Consider the following 17,639-nt stretch of genomic DNA (forward strand, 5'->3'; position numbering starts at 1 on the left):
CGTAAAGTTTAATTAAACCATAAGCACAAGATATTACAGTTACAAACTTTATGGCGAGCATACATTTCTCCTGTTAAAGTTCACCGTATGGATCCACAGTGTCCACACACTTGCCCCAGACGCAGCGCCTCGATGGCTGATTTTGCGCACATGGCTTGGACCTGTGTCAAAGTAGCGCGATTTTGGACTCAAGTATTCAGTGAGTTATCGAAAATGACTGGTTTGAGCCTTTCCCCTTTGCCTAAGCAGGCACTGGTGGGGTATGTACAAGAAATCGCTAAGCCATATAAGCTTTTTAGTGCAATTGCATTATTGTTATCAAAAAGAGAAGTGGCAATTCACGGGGGAGTAAGTACCTGCCTACACTGAAAGGCTGAATGTTCAGCATGTGCTATTGTAACACCACCATTGAGACATATGCACAGCTACAATACCCAGTCTCTAGGACGTTAGATATATGGCAGCCTTATAGGTCCTATTTGTTGGAACAGACATCTTTTAGCTCACAGACTGAACAGCATATCGACCCGCTGAATGCCACAAGCAATTGAGTATTTAGCTGGTGTTGGTGCAAGGGGCGAATGGGGATATATCATTGTGTTACCAGGCATTGAAATGTATTTGTGCTGTGCAGGATCACTGTGTATTAGAGAATCCTCTATGGCTGTAGGTATCGAGCATGTGTCTTGAAATGCTTGTTTGTATTTTATGAAACTTATGACTAAAGATTTTTAAAAAAACATATCTGGACGTTATGTTTGCACACACTTGCCAACAGGCACAGAAAACAGCATGAGTTACAACCCTTTTCTAAATATGTTGGATGTGTCTTACTGTGAGACATGCTCTTCAGAAAGCACATGTCTATAGCTGGTGCGCCCCCTAGAAAGAGCAAGATAGCTACAGAACAGGTAACAGCAATGCCCAAGACAAAGAGAGTGCCATGCCTGAACATTCAACCAACAAAAAGAGATCAGACAATGCTAGACACATTTGACAGAACTTCTAGGAATGAGGCGAGGAACGCTAGGGCAGGTTGGGACACCTTGGGGATGACGAAGGAAGGAGAGTTAAAAATACCCAGGTTCAGAACAGAACAACTTTTCACTGCCCCATCCTGCATCCAGAATGACAAACCAATGGCCCCTGTGCATGTGCGGCCGCCTAAAGAACAATGTAAAATATCACAGCTTGTTAGAGGAAAGGAAGAATGGCAAAAATGCAGCTTCGGGTGTACCATTGCAGAATTAGCAAGAGGTGAACAAGAATTAAAGGAATGTAAGAAAAGGAAAGATGAAGCTCTATGACTTTCGGATGAAGCAGAAAATACAGAACTTAAGTCAATTTTCGTTGGTGAAAGTAACTGCATACACACACAACAAAACTATCATGGGTTACGAGAAATGATCAGTGGCTTGGGTTCCTGTTCACTCCAGTCTATGTACATTTCGGTGGGAAATATATTTCAATGGCAGGCCTAAGACATGTTTTAAAGGGCTACGTATGTGGTTGGCAAAATCAGTGCTGCAGGCCCACTAGCAGCATTTAATTTACAGGCCCTGGGCACATAAAGTGCACTGTACAAGTACTACGCCAGGACACTCTAGGCACTCCACTCTATTGCCCCTCCACTCTACTCTACATGGCTCCACTCTATGCCACTCCACTCTACACCACCCTACCCTATTCTACTCCACTCTACCCCACTCTTCTTCATGGCACTCTATACTTTCTACTCTATGACACTACACTCTATGCCACAACACACCACTCTACTTCACTCAACTCAACTCTACAAATCTCTACTCCCTTCTGTTCCACTCCACGACACTCTATTCCACTATTAAAACACTCCACTCCACTGAACCCCCTCCACTCTACAACCATCCACTTTACGCCCACCACGCCACGGCAGTCTACTCCACTCTATGCAACTCTACTGTACTTCACTCTACACAAGTCCCTCTATGCCAATCCATGCCACTTTATGCCACTCCACTCTACTCCAAGACACTCTACTCCACTCTACGCAACTCTATGCCACCCCAGTCTATGTCACTCAATGCCACTCCACTCAACGGCACTCAACTCAACTCTACTCCCCTCTACACCACTTCACTCCCCTCCACACCACTCCACTTTACTCTTCACCACTCCACTCTCCTCTATACTATTCCATTGTACACCATTCCACTGTACTCCACACTACACCACTCTACTCCACAACACTCAACTCCGCTGCACAACACTCCACTCTACTCCACGACAATTAACCCCATGACACAACACTCTTAGGGGCCGATTATGATTGCGGTTTTTGCGCATCTTCCGGGCCAGCGGAAGTCACCGCCGGCCCGAAGGATGCGGAAAAACCGCTGCGGAGCCTCCAAAGACCCACCGCCATATTAGGATGGCTGTTGGGTCTTGAATTCTGTCTGCAGCTTTTCCGCCGTGGTCGCATTACGACCGCAGCGGAAAAGCCCTAATATGGTGGTGGTGTCTAACATGGGTACCTATGGTACCCCCCTGCATTTGTGTGCACAAAGCAGCAGGCACTGCGCGGTGCCTGCCGCTTTGTGCATGCAAATGCGATGCATTCATTTTTAGCCGCCGCAATGTTAAAGGTGGAGGATGTGACCGCCACCCTGGCGGTCACATCCTAATCTGCTCGGAGGGAACGCCGAAGCCCCTGCGGACGTTCCCTCCTCCTCAGGGGTCGCGGACGGACTCAAGTCTGTCCGCGATCATAATCAGGCCCTAAGACACAAGACTCCACAACATTCCTATCCACTCTAAGCCATTCCACCACTTTCCACTTCATGCCACTCCATGACACTGTACACCACTCTGCTCGCCACTCCACTCAACAACACTCTTCTCCACTCTACACCACTCCACTCTACGACCCCCGTCTCCAGTCTATGACACTCCACACCACTCTTCTCTATGCCACTAACTTTTAGCCATACTGAACAGAGGCCATGCTGGTGTACAATATGTCTAAAACATATTGACAAAGCCAATAGCTCTTGAATAGGCAAGACATTTCGGCTTTGCCAATGCTTGTTAAGCCCTTAGCTATCACCCACTATGCACCTGGGTAAGCCCAGCACTCCAAAATTAGTGATATACATGTGTGTATGGTGAAATGTGTGTGTGTGAATGCGAAACAGCACACAACAAAAAAAAAATACAAAAACAGCGCCATGAGGTATGAGTGCGCATGCATCATGGCACTACAGTGGCCACAGCATCACCATGCATTTGTAATGATGCAGCAGCCATTTTTTTAAAGAAAATTTTATTGTTTTTTCCTGAAATAAAATTTGAGTAGCATTAAAACTTTGAAGTTCAAGTGACTAACCTTCAGAACTTGTTCTTAGGGGTGGCTCCTATGCTATGGTGGAGCTGCGTCGACCCAAGCCGCTCCCCCCCACCAGCAGCTGCACAGATTGTGAAAAAAAGAGAACAAAACAGGTTTATTATCATTTTATTTTTCTCTCCCTGGCGAGTCTTGGGGGTGGAGTCAACGCCGGGGCAGTCACAGAGGGGGAGTGGTGGACACTGTTGTCAGTGCACATGTGGGTTTGGCCGGCCTTCTCAGGGTGGCCAAAATGACATGCGCACTGAAGTTGTTTCCAACCTGATCTGCGTTGCCGGGTTGTAGACAGCAGGCACAGGTTCCCAGTCTCTCTGGGGTGCAAATCGAGGGTGCCCAGGCCAATTCTGACGCTGCTCTCATGGAACATGATAGCAACGTCAGGATTGGCTGCAGGGGATTCTGGGAGCCTGTGCTTGTGAGGAGCAGAAGAGCGGTGATGCATCAAGTAAATTATTTTTTTATTTTTGTTTTGTTGTCTCCGTTTGTCCCTCCCTTCACCCCGCCTTGCCACTGAGCCCAGACACCAGCCGCTACTGTGTGTTCCAATCAAAAGTATTTGCTCAAAATCAGCATTATTGTTCGCCACCAGTTAAATATCAACATATATTGAATATCTATGAATTGTATTGCAAAGGTATTAGAACTCAGTGACAATGAGGTGGTTTTGTCTATGTACAACAGCAGAATTGAATACGATTTGCTGTAATAGGAACAGCACTAAATACACAATATCAGTATTATTCCACAACATAGTTTAGAATGCAATGTTTAGTTATCTTGAAAGACAGTCAATGATAGTATGGTTGCGATCTAACAGGTACGATAAATTACCTACTATTAGTGAGAAAACAACCATAAAATTGCATAGGGTGGATTGGCATAGAGTGTCGTAGAGTGGAGGGGCATAGAGTGGAGGGTCGTAAAGTGGAGTATCGCAGAGTGGAGGCTCGTAGAGTGGAGTGTCATAGAGTGGAGGGTCATAGAGCGGAGTCCCATTGAGTGGCGTAGAGTGGAGTAAGTAGAGTAGCATAGAGTGGAGGAGAGTGAAGTAGAGTGCCGTTGAATGGTGTAGAGTGGCAAACAGTGGTGTAGAGTGTCATTAAGTGACGTTGAGTGGAGTGGCAGAGTGCCATAGAGTGTTGTAGAGTGGCGTGTAGTGTTGTATAGTGGAGTAGAGTGAGGGCCGTAGAGTGGAGGGGTATAGAGTGAATGGGCATAGAGTGTTGTTGAATGGAATAGAGTGTCGTAGAGTGAAACGTCATAGAGTAGAGGGGCATATGGGGTCATTGAGTGGAGGATCGTAGAGTAGAGTGGCATAGAGTGGAGTAAAGTGTTGTAGTGGAGTGGAGTAACTTAGAGTGCAATAGAATGGAGTGTTGTGGAGTTGAGTGTCAGAGTGAAGTGTTAGAGTGAAGTGCTATGTCACAGTAGAGTGCCATATAGTGAAGTGAAGTTTCACAGTGGAGGAAAGTGGCCTAGAGTTAAGCTACATAGAGTGGCATATGGTGTTGTAGTGTGGCATAGAGTGGAGTAGACTGTCATAGAGTGGAGTTGTGTAGAGTTTCGTAGAGCTGAGTGACATATAGTGGAAGCACATAGAGTGGAGGAGCATAGAGTGGAGTAAAGTGTCTTAGAGTGGAGTAAAGTGTCATAGAGGGAATGAAGTGTCATAGAGTGGAGGGCCATGGAGTGGAGTTAGGTGGCATAGAGTGTAGTATGTATGTATGTATCATAGACTTATATAGCACAAAAACTGTCACCCTATGGGTATCCTGGGGCTGCAACTTACCAAGATGTCACTAGGTGAAACAGATAGCCTAATCACCGATTTAAAGAGTTCATTTTACTCATCCCTAGGGAAGAGCCAGGTATTTAAGCTTTTTCTGAATGGAAGCACAAATTGAATTTGTCTAATGTTCGGTGGCATATCATTCCAGAGTTGTGAGGCTGCTACAACAAATGCTCTGCCGCCCATCCTGGTCTTCTTAAATCTAGTGGTGGTTACCAGACTTGCACTGGAAGAACGAAGATTTCTCCCAGGATTGTACCAGGTGAGTTTCTCCTGCATGGGCAGTGGGCACAGACCATATACTGCTCTGAACACAATGCAGAGAGATTTGAATTGAATTCTCTCCTTGATGGATAACCAATGGAGGTCCTTTAGAGCTGCCGTCATTGAAGACCTGCGCTGCCTGTTTAACACCAGTTTGGCTGCTATGGACTGGATTCTCTGCAGCTTCTGTAGTACTGACTGTGGTGCTCCCAGGCACAGAGAGCTGCAGTAGTCCAGTCTACTTAAAATTATACTCCTCACTGCTAAAGGTCTAATAACACTAGGCCGTAGTGGGAGGATCTGGCATAGCGCTCTTAGCAAGGAGAAGCAAATACTATCTGTTTTATTGACTTGTGACTCCATTTGAGGGTTATCATCCATTAAAACCCCAAGGTTACGTACTGTTCTTAATGGAACCAGTGATTTGTCCATAGGGGTGAGTCTGAACTCCGACGGCACAGGCCACGTCATTTTGGCCGTGGAGCAGTACACAGCCTCCGTTTTTCCTCCATTAAATTGTAGAGAGTTTGTCCTAAGCCAATTGGATGTCTGATGCATGCACGCCTGAAATGTATCTTTGGATGCTGCTTGATTTCCTTCCAGGGAAAACACCAATTGAGTGTCATCCGCATAACTGACTTGATCAATTCCAAAAGATTTGATAATAGGGATCAAAGAGCGTAAATAGATGTTGAATAGAATGGAGCTTATTGCAGAGCCCTGTTGCACCCCGTGGCGCACCAGGGTCTTTGTAGATGTGAATGGTGAAATGGCCACTACGTGTTGTTGTCTGCCCGTCAAATATGATTGCAGCCACTTCAGTGCCCGTCCTTTCACTCCTATATTCTCTAGTCTTTTCAGCAATATTTTGTGATTCACAGTGTCAAATGCGGCCGACATGTCTAGTAACACTAGTACAGATGGATTGCCATTCTCGGCTCGCATTCTCAGGTTGTCCAGTACAGTCACTAGGGCCGTTTCAGTTCCATGCCCTGATCGGAACCCAATTTGGTCCTTATCTAGCAGATGGTTTTCTTCTAGATATAAGGACAAAGATGTGCTAACTTCCCTCTCCAGGATTTTTACTGGGTATTGGGAGGAGAGAGATAAGTCTAAAACTCATTGGACTTTTAGGATCAAAAGATGGTTTCTTGAACAGCGGGGTCACCACTGCCTGCTTCCACACTTCTGGAACAGTTCCTTCAACCAGTGACTGGCAGCAAATCTGCCACAGCCAGGGAAATAATTCTGACTAAAACTCTTTCCATATCCCATGTGGAAGAGGATCAAGAAGGGAGCCCGAGGATACACTTTGAGCAAGACTGCTAAATGTATCCTCAGTGAGAGGTTGAAAGCACTCCAAAGCAGGCGGCTGACGGCTATGAAAAGCCTCGATCTGTGGCTCTTCTGCTAGTGTCTGAGATGATTCCTTTTCCACATCCATACAGCTATTATTGTTGGGGTTTAGACCCCCAACAATTTTATTAATCTTCTCATCATAATGGGCAGCAATATCGTTGCAGAGTTTCTGCGTTGCATCCACCTTATTGCCCGTACAAGCTGTATTGGACAGGTCCTTTATAAAATTAAAAAGCATTTTAGTACTATTAGGCGCTTGCAGGGTGGTTTTGGCGTAGTACTCTGCCTTGGACCTAGAGATAGCTTCCTTGTATGAGGCCTGCAGCAGTTTCAATTCTTTTTTGTCTGATTCCACATACAACCTTCTCCATTTCCTCTCGGCCTGTTTGCATTTTTTCCGCATCAGTTTTAACTCCTCACTGTACCAGGGGGCTGAGGGTTTATTTCTGTTCTTCAGTCTTTTTGCAAGGATAGTCTGATCTAAAGTCCCGTTAATGTAGTCACAGTAGATTTGGTAATATTCTTCTACTGAACTCCTAGAGACAAAAAGATTCTATCCTGGGAATGTCGGGTATTGTCTATTTTTTTACTTGCTTGGCTCATTCTTTTCCCTTACGGTAAGTAGCTGACTGATTTGTATTATTAACGGATGTATGACGGTACAACGCGTACCGTCACAACGCATCCCTTTACCACACATCCCTTACAACGCAAGTCGTTACCACGACTTGCGTTGGGGGATGCGGATTTCGAATAGTATAATTTACTATTCTAACACCAGTCCCCGTGGACCCGAGGGAAGGTGTTGGGATAGTAAATTTACTATTTTTAATCCTTTAGCGCCCTCCAGCGCAAGTCGTGGTAACGACTTGCGTTGTAAGGGATGCGTGCTAAAGGTACCGCGTTGTAAAAACTTCGTGGTAAACGATGTTTACCATTATTAACTGATCTGGGCAATGTTATCCTAAAATGGATTAGAAAGTGATCGGTCCAGCATTGGGGAAGTACATCAATCACCTCTATCTCGCTCCGATTGGCAAACAGAGGATCTAGGGCGTGTCCTCCCTGATGAGTCGGCTGATGCACCAGTTGGTGCAGATTAAGGCTTTCGCAAGTTTGCCTCAAATCTCTCAGAGGGGGCCCTAAATTCCTATTATCCCAGAGATTAAAATCCCCCAGTATAATCATCCTTGAGTGTGTTAAGGTCAAGTTGGCAAGGGTGTCAAACAGGACTTGATATTGGGTATTTAGACCTGTGGGCCTGTAGCATACTATTCCTGTTAGTACTTTTACTCTTGCCTCTGGCAGTGAAAAGCCTAATAATTCAATACCCTCGACGAGGGGGGCGGAGCTAGCCAGCGTCGATGGCGGACGTGTGAGCTTTCGGCTCGTCGCCTAAGCCCCTAAAATATCCTGATAAACTATCCTGTCGAGTGCCAGTATAGATGTGTGCTGGACCCTGTGACCCCCGGCACCCCCGGACCTGACAGAGTGGGCCGGAGCAGTCGCTAGCTGCAGAGGAAACGCGGTGAAGATCCGCGGGGGAGAGCGGTTGCGGACCAGGCCTGAAGCCGCGGACTGTCCTGCGGAGCAGGCCGAACGACGTCACCCGACGTGCGGCCCCGGACACTGGAGGAGACGGGGCGATCAGCGCTGAGTTCGGTGCGCTGACACCTGGACACCCGGGAGCCCCGCCACAGCCACTACGCACCACCCCAGGGCTAACGAGACGGCACCCCCTCACAGCGACACCGCGACGGAGCAAGGTGGACACAGCGGCGAGACAGCACGGAGGGCGGAGGCTTGGGGATCACTCCGGCCGCGTGCATACGCTGAGCTACCTGGGAGCCCACGAGTTGCGGCACTACTGCTGAAAAGGTACTGTCAGCTGCGAACCCGGAGGGGCTAGCACAGATCTGCGGAGCGCGGTGGCCAGACCAGGACGCACAGCAGCGGCGGCACCCATAACGTGTCCGCCATTTTGACCCGCCTGCTCCACTAACGCCGGCACGGCTGCCGGGGGTGGTGAAGGGGCGATTGGGGCACTTCTCCCACGGCCCTGCCTAGACTGTGACGAGGTGGTTTCTCAGGGACAGAGCCCCACTGCACTGGGAGGACAACATGGGGAAAAACGATACAGCGCAGGCCAAACTATCGTTTGAACGCCGAAGGCCTAAGGGGTCTGAGCTACCGGCGCCGGAGGCCTCCCCTAAAGGGGAAACGGCAACAGCGGCTCCTGCAGAACTTCGGGACCTGCTGGCAGCGATGGAGAAGGGCATCCAGAACAGCATCGAGGCGGTGGGCTCCAAGATAGACGCTTTGTCATACCGCATGGACCGCATGGCGGAAAGAGTAGACAAGCATGCGGAGCGCCTGGATATGGTGGAGAGACGCCTCACGGAGGCCGAGGAGGCGCAGTCCGAATGGGACAAGGACCGACAGCAATTCGGCAGGCTGCTGCAAGTGATCCGTGACAAAGCTGAAGATTTAGAAGCGCGCTCACGCAGATCGAACATTCGTATAACGGGAGTGGCAGAATCAACTCGGACTGGCAAAATGGAGCTCTACGTCAAGAACTTGCTGAAGGTACTGCTGGGGGAGGAGGCCTTCTCCCCAATGTTCATCGTGGAGCGAGCGCATCGCACTTTAGGCCCTCAACCACAGCCTGGCGCGCCTCCTCGTCCCATCATAGCAAAGCTCCTGAATTACAGGGACAGAGACACGGCTTTGCGGTTGGCTAGGGAAAAAGGAAAACTGCAGATGGAAGGCATGGACATATCACTGTACCCCGATTTCACGGCCAAAGTGCAAGAGGAGCGCCGTCAATTTATACCACATAAGAAACAGCTGCGCGAGTTGGGACTCGACTATGCGATGCTTTACCCGGCCAAACTGAGAATTAACACTGGTGGGAAATCGTACTTCTTCACGGACCCCAAGGAGCTGCAGAAGTCTCTGAAGACGTGGGCTAGAGAGCGCAAGGAACAACGACAGCACCACAGAGAAGATTCGGGGGCAGCTTCGAACTTGGAGGAACAGGACTGAGGTGTCGCACCCAATATATATTGCTCCCCTTTGCGGGTGGTGAAGCTAGACTCGCTACCATGCGGACAATACGCATCCCTATAAGGTGAGCTGTAAGTTAGACACATCTGGGGACACTTGAGGTTGGATGGGAGAAGAAACTGAACTGTAGTGCGCACTAACCTGGAGACACAGGGGATGTCTACAAGTGATGAAAAGGCGTATCGAGAATTGACAACGGGGTCGGGCTTGGGGGGAACAGGGGAATGGGGGAACTTCGAGTAAGGCACTGGAACACTTTGGGGCTGGGCTGAGGTGCAGAGCTGGTGATAAACTTTGAAACTGTTGGTGGTTCTGTGCAACCTCGGCACGCTTTGCCCCTGTGCTTTTGGCTGTGACACTCCCCAGGGAGTTGGGACTCGTATGGCCTAACAGACTGAGGTTTTTGGGTTGATGGGGAATCGTGGGGGGCTCTGTCTGGCCGGGTTGGGGGTGGTCAGCTGTGGGTGGGGAGGGAACAGGGGGGAGGGGTCTGGGGTTTGGTTTGGGGGGATTGTTGTTGATGAGATGTTGGAGGGCCCGTGGTTTGCTATGAGGAACAGGATTGGAGTAAATGCATATGAATGGAGTGGCTGGCTGGCCACCATAGGTACTGATGCCCCGGGTTATTGTATTTTCCCTGCCTCTGGAGTCACTATGATATGTTGTATATTGCGATGTCTGCTGCTGTAATGTCTGGGCGCCCACAGGCCCGTCACACGCTAAACCTGATGACCTGGAATGTGCGAGGGCTAAATGACAACCGCAAGCTGAGAAAGGTTTTGAGCTTTCTCCACAGACATCATGTAGATGTGGCCCTATTGCAAGAAACACACCTACCCGTCCGAAGTAAGCTGTTGCAGACTAGAGGGTTGGAGGGCAATATAGTGGCAGCGGGCTTCACCACTCACGCCCGTGGCGTGATTATCTGGGCTAACCCCTCCTCGAGATTGAAACTGACCCCGGTACATGTGGACGCAGAGGGTAGATATGTAATTGCTAGATGTGCGGGGAGAGGACTGGATCTGTTATTAGTGAATGTTTATGGTCCCAATCATGATAATCCGGAATTTTATGCCGCCCTGTCGGCCACATGTAGGACACACACACACTCCAAAATGTTGTGGGGGGGGGACTTCAACTTTGTATTTGACCCTACCAAGGATCGCTCCACGGGCCCAGCTCGAAGGCCGGTAGCATCTGCTGTCTATATGAGCGCAGAGATGACAAAGCTGGACCTAGTGGATGTGTGGCGGGACAAACACCCTATGCAGGAAGGATTCACACACTACTCGGCCTATCACAACATACATACTAGAATAGACTACTGGCTGGCCTCCTCTTCGGTCCTTGGCGGTATCAGCTCGTGTGAGATACTCCCACGCACACTTTCAGATCACTCCCCAGTCCTGATCCATCTCTCCACTGCCAGGAAGGGGATCTTGCCCTACACTTGGCGTTTCCCACCCTATGCTCTGCTAGACGACGCCTTCCGTGGGGAGATGGCGGAAGACATAGAACGATACTTTGCCACCAATATTAATTCGGTTGATCATTTCTTTACGATATGGGAAGCCTTCAAAGTATATATTAGGGGAATGGCCATGTCCAAACACGCTAGTGTTTTACGCACTATTAGGCGGGAACTCTCCGACTTAGAAACAAAGCTTGCGGACTTAGAGAAACGACAGCTGGCAGCTTCCGGTAGTGATGTGGGGCAGGCGCTGCCGTCTTTGCTGACGGACTACAGCGCACTTGCGGACAGAGAGGTCCTTTTCATGGGCAAGTACGCCACTGCTCGAGCATACGGGGAGGGGGAGAGACCGGGGGCGTTGTTGGCCCGCATGGTCAAGGGCTCCCGGAGACCTTTGGTGATAGAAGAACTGCAGACCCCGGAGGGTGATAGGGTAGCTGAGGAAGACCAGATACTGGAGACGTTTAGGCGCTACTACACGGAACTCTATCGTTCCAAGGCGGGGGGTGCGGAAACAGAAATCGACGAATACCTGGAATACATCTCGATGCCGTTCCTCAAGAACTCAGACTGGGAATTTCTGATGGCCCCGTTCCACGAAGACGAGATATTAGATGCCCTAGGCAGCATGAGGTCGGGTAGCGCCCCGGGCTCCGACGGTCTCACGGTAGGCTTTTACAAAGCGTTCAAAGATCTCCTACTCCCACACCTGATAACCCTCTTCGACTCCATCTGCGAAGATGGCGAGATGCCACTCTCCATGCGGGAAGCTTTGCTGGTTACGATCCCAAAACCGGGGAAACCCCCTGATCTCTGTGGCTCGTACAGACCGCTCAGCTTACTGAACATAGACGCGAAATTGTACGCCAAGGTGCTGGCCAACCGGCTAGCTTTACTGGTCCCGACCTCGTGGCACCGGAGCAATCTGGTTTCGTCCCTAGCCGGAATCTAACTTATAACATTCGAACCGTACTAGGTACGATACAGCATGTTAAACAGGAGAATCGCGCACTGGCGATTTTCCTGGATATGGAAAAGGCGTTCGACTCCGTCGAATGGCCGTTCATGATCAGAGTGTTGCGAAAACTGGGACTGGGAGAACCGTTCTTGCAGAGGATAGGGGCACTTTACCACCACCCCTCGGCCCGTCTCCGGATAGGAGACAGAGTTTCAGAGCCTATACACATCAGTAGGGGAACCCGACAGGGATGCCCCTTGTCGCCACTGCTGTATGCGCTGGTAGCGGAGCCACTAGCATGTGCCATGCGGGAATACCATAGCCTGGAGGGTGTTAGTTTCCCTACCTACAAAATTGGTATCTCGACATACGCCGACGACACTTTACTGTATGTCCGTGACCCAGAAGCCAACTTGACCTCGATACTCAGAGAAGTGGTCCGGTTTAGAGCGCTTTCCGGACTTAGAGTGAACTGGGACAAGTCCATCGCCTTCCCCCTGACCCCAGTCACGAGGCCATTCGATATGGAATATCCCCTGCAATGGACAGACGACTCGGTCAGATACCTGAGCATCCGCCTACACACGGACCCCGAGATCCTGATACGGGACAACTACGGTGTCGCGTTTAACAAACTAGTGGACGATGTGGACGTCTGGATCAGACTCCCGCTTTCACTATTAGGCAGGATTGCCATCATAAAAATGATAGTGCTGCCCCGGTTCCTCTTCCTCTTCGTTAACATCCCGGTAGTGCTGTCGAAGGTCTTCTTTAAACGACTAACACAGGTCCTAGTCAGGCTGGCCTGGGGCGAGAAACAACCTCGAGTCAAATGGGCGACACTGACACTCCCCTGCGAGATGGGGGGACTGGGGGCGCCAGACCTGGAGCGCTACTATCGAGTGGCGCAGGCGATACACTTACACTCATGGATCCACGGAGATGCACGTACGCCGCATCTCATTCTAGAGCGGCTGTTTGCTGACCCGCTCCCCCTGCCAGCCACGATCTGTCTCCCAGCGGACCGAGCGGTCGGACAGATGGACTCGCTCAAGGCGACCAACCACGCGTGGCATGCACTGATGAGGGAGCGAGGTTGTGAATTGATGTACTCCCCACAAATGCCGGTGGCCTGGGCCCTATGGCTAGACCCGCTTAACGAGAAGGGAGTAATAGAGGCCCTAAGAGCCCTTGGCATACTGAATATGGAGGACTTGTTCTTTGAGGGTACTCTGAAAACCTGGGAACAACTCCCCCCTACCACCCCGGCTCCCTCGCTGCTACAAAGGTTCCAGTACCACAGGCTCCGATCGGCCTGCCGGGACATACTAGGCCCCTCGCTGAAGGAACCTGAGGAGATCCCTGAATTGACGTATGTTATTAAGACTAAAACGCCTACAAAACTGGTCTCAATAGTCAACAAGCTAGGAATCTCGCACCAAACATTGCCTACCTCTGCTCCTAGAGCGGCGTGGGAAGCAGATCTCCAGGCCCCCATAGATGATGCTGTGTGGCGCTATTGCTGCGCCAACACTCGTAAAGTTTCTCTTAATGGCAGGCACCGACTAGTGCATTTTAAATTTCTGCAGAGGGTGTATTACACCCCCGAGCGGCTACATCGCTATGGCCTACGTGCATCCTCGGAGTGTGAGCGCTGTCGAGCCCAGGTCGCTGATTTCTTTCATATGGCCTGGCTATGCCCAGGGGTAAGCTCCTTCTGGGAGGAGGTATTTGCGGAGCTAGACAGGATACTGGGGGAGACGCTGCAGAGATCCCCGTCGCTTGCACTGCTGGGCTTCTCCAAGCCACTGGCCCCCTCGTTGCGCAGGATAGTGGATGTGGCGATGCTATTGGCCAGAAGAGTTGTGGCAACGTGCTGGATGCGTGGACCACTCCCTACCAAAACGAGATGGCTCAGGGACCTCCAATACTGCTGCACCCAAACGGAATTGTACAGCGAACTGCTGCCGCCCAAAAGCAGACCGAAATCCTTCTGGGACCTCTACAAGGAATACCTACACAAGGGGGAGGGGGACAGCTCTGACACGTCAGACGTCGACGATCTCCAGGCTCGGGAGTTGGGCGATGGTTTGGAACTGGGACAACTACCACATGAGGAGAACTGAAGATTTGAGTTTAGGAGGTGGGAGAAGGGGGGGTGCGTATACTACACCGGGGAGACGGGCTGGGAGTGACGCGGACTAGAAGGTAACATGGGTGGTGGGTGGTTATGACACACACTGAGGGCGCAACCAACATTATTAGCTTAGGGAGGATGACAGAGACTCCATCAATGCACTCGATAGCAAACGGGGGGGCCTTGGGGTTGGAAAAAAAAAAAATTCAATACCCTCGACATCATCGACATGTAACAGAGTAAAATCCAATTTTTCTTTAACCCCATCCATGCTCATGACAAGGTCAGCTCGTCATGAGGCACAGTGGAGCTGTGCTTATGACGAGCTGACCTTGTCATGATCCATGGACTATTTCAATTTCCAGCACAGGAGGGGAAAACCCCTAGCACCCAAGGTGTGAAAGATCACCCGACCCCCCTGCCCTCCCTAATGGTCTGTTATAGCCATCTGGACAAACGAGTCCTAACTCTACAGTGGAGTCAGTACTAGTCCAGGTTTCGGTTAGAAACAGAGCATCTAGGTCGAGGCACTCTCACATGGTTGACACTTCTTGGTAGTGCTTTACTAAAGACCTACTGTTATTCAGGCCACACTTTAACCTACCCAGGGTCTGGTCAGCAACAGTAGTGTTATCGTTATTAGCCATGGCTTCTTGTGTCCCCCTGACATCCCTCTTACCTATATGGAGGGGTTGTTTCCTGGGATAACATATTCTACAGTGTCCTTGAGTGAAACTGGCAGCGTGGCTGGCGCTGAGCGCGATCGGAGCGCAGACGGGCGCAGGCAGGCTTGCCTCTGGCGCGCTTCCTGTGCGCCATCGGCGTGCCCACTGTGTGCGCGCGCTGCACGCTTGCATCACCCTTCCTATATAGGGAGACGTGTGCTGAGCGACCAACAAACTAGCGCGCTAACCAAGATGGCACTGACTAGGAAATGCGAGTGCCGGTAGGATAATTCCCGTTGGGCAGAGCAATGCGAGATTTTTTACAGTGCAAGTGAGTGGGCTTATTATTTTAAAAGGCTAAAAAAAGTTTCAACAATAAAAATAAAGCAGCACAATCCCCCTATTAGAGTGGTGTGGTAGAGTGTCTTAGAGAGGCATAGAGTCTCATAGAATGGAGTGACGTAGAGAGAAGTAGAATGACCTAGAATGAGCTGGTTTAGAATATTGTTGAGTGGAGTGGCTTAAAGTGGCGGGTAGGCTCTCAGAGTGGCGTAGAGAGGAGGGGAACAGAGTGGAGGGACATAGAGTGTCGTAGAGTGGAATAGAGTGTTGTAGACTATGTTCCCTCTAAAGTGCGTGCCTGGGTGGCCGCACAGCTCCTGTTCAAGTGCTACGCATTTCTATTCATTGAGCGCACATACACATTTAATTTAAATAAGCCTGTTGAAAATCAGTGTAACATCATCATTAACCTGTTTTCCCTTTTAAGTGTTGGGAAGAAAAACCCCTCCAATGGCCTAGCACGAGGGCAGTGGAAAAAAAAGGGCGCGATTAATAGTCTTTCAGATTGATGGCTCTGTCATCATCCACTGCAAACAAGACTTTATAACAGTGTATACTGAGAATCAACACGCTCTATAACAGTGTATACTGAGAATCAACACGCTCACTCAGGAGAGCTTGTTAAATGTATACTCTGCGTTTGGGAGGTGGAGAAGCCATACAGAAAAGTGTGTAAAAGAATGAAAGAAAAGTTTATTTTCCAAATGGTATTTTGCTTTATACATGTTGTGTGAAGTAGTGCTTTCTTCATGCAATTCTTTATCTCATTTTACTTCAATTTCACAAGAAAAGGGATGGAAGTTAGGTTTGCCCTCTTTCCCAGACAAAAATACCAGTCACCTATTCACGTTTTAAGATACTTCAAAGGCCAAGAGACAATTCCTAAACATATCCTTATATGAAATTGTCTATACATTTTTAACATGGACTTTCATTATTAGACAGAGATCACTAAAACAGCTGTAAAACACATTTTTAAAGTGTTTTCTTCGTATATTTATTATTTAAAGTATGTATTCATAAAGGAAAAAATTACCAACTTTAGGGCATTTTTTTAAATACATTTACCGGCAGAAACATTAGGATACTGGTCATGCTGGTATAAAACCGGCCAAATATTTATCCTAGTACAGGCCCACAGAAAATGATGGACAATTAATATTTTGGTTGTTATCTGGAGATAGTGGACTTTTTAATGCATCAAAAAAGTTCCCTCTCGTATCACTTGGAGTACACTATCACTGGTGTTCAGCTGAGAAACAAAGGCATAGGAAGCAATGTAGAGATATAAACACTCACCAAAGAGTATCTGTTTTGGCTTCATTTCCAGGAATAGAGTGTAGAACACTGTCTTTTTATAAGGGAGCAGCCCCATAAAAGCAATAGGAGAGCAATAAATTGGTTAATGACATGCGTTTTACAGCGCTTGGAAGCACAATCCATATTGTAGGTACCGGTATATAAAAGATAAGTCATTATTATAAAGACTGATTTAAGAGCAGAAGGAATAAGGAAGTGAGAAAATGATTAAAAGTAAGTAGGCCAGTCCTGCTTTTCTCTTATTTCCTTACAGCTGGAAATTTAATCAGTCCAAACCAGGCCAGGCCTGCTTTACTCTTCCCTTCCACAGGATTTACAGATTTTCGGTTTCAGTCCTTCTTTGCTTTTGTTTCCATCTATGTCCATATATGATGGCTTTTTAAACATTGTTTTTATTAAACAGATGCTCAGCTACACATCATAGGTACACAGAAACATCAGGTTATGTTAAGCAAGGTTGACAGGTTGACACTTATGGTTAAATCAGTCCTTCCAAGACAACAGAGTTTCAAGGATCCTGAGCCCAATGGCATATTATTACATGATTATTTATGTCCTCCCTTCCCACAACACCACACACTATCATGATGCTTCAAATCCCCCTATACTCTGCCCACTTACCCCACACTTTGCCACACTTCCTCAGACACCCCCTACTTTGGTAACCCACTTTTTCTGCTGCACGGCACCAGTCAAGGTCCGCCTCCCATTCTGTGACCCTTGGCTGTTGCACTGCACCCCATCTCCTTGCGATATTCCTTTTAGCTACTATATCCATAAGTGGTGTTGCTAATCCCTGCTGGCCCTGTCCAGGCCAGTTCTGCTTCTTTCGTCTCCTCTTTCAGAGTTTACCATTCCCGACAAGGCCAGTCTCTTGTTGCACCTC

The sequence above is a fragment of the Lissotriton vulgaris genome, chromosome 12 (assembly GCF_964263255.1).
Source record: "Lissotriton vulgaris chromosome 12, aLisVul1.2, whole genome shotgun sequence".
Classification (NCBI taxonomy): Eukaryota; Metazoa; Chordata; class Amphibia; order Caudata; family Salamandridae; genus Lissotriton; species Lissotriton vulgaris.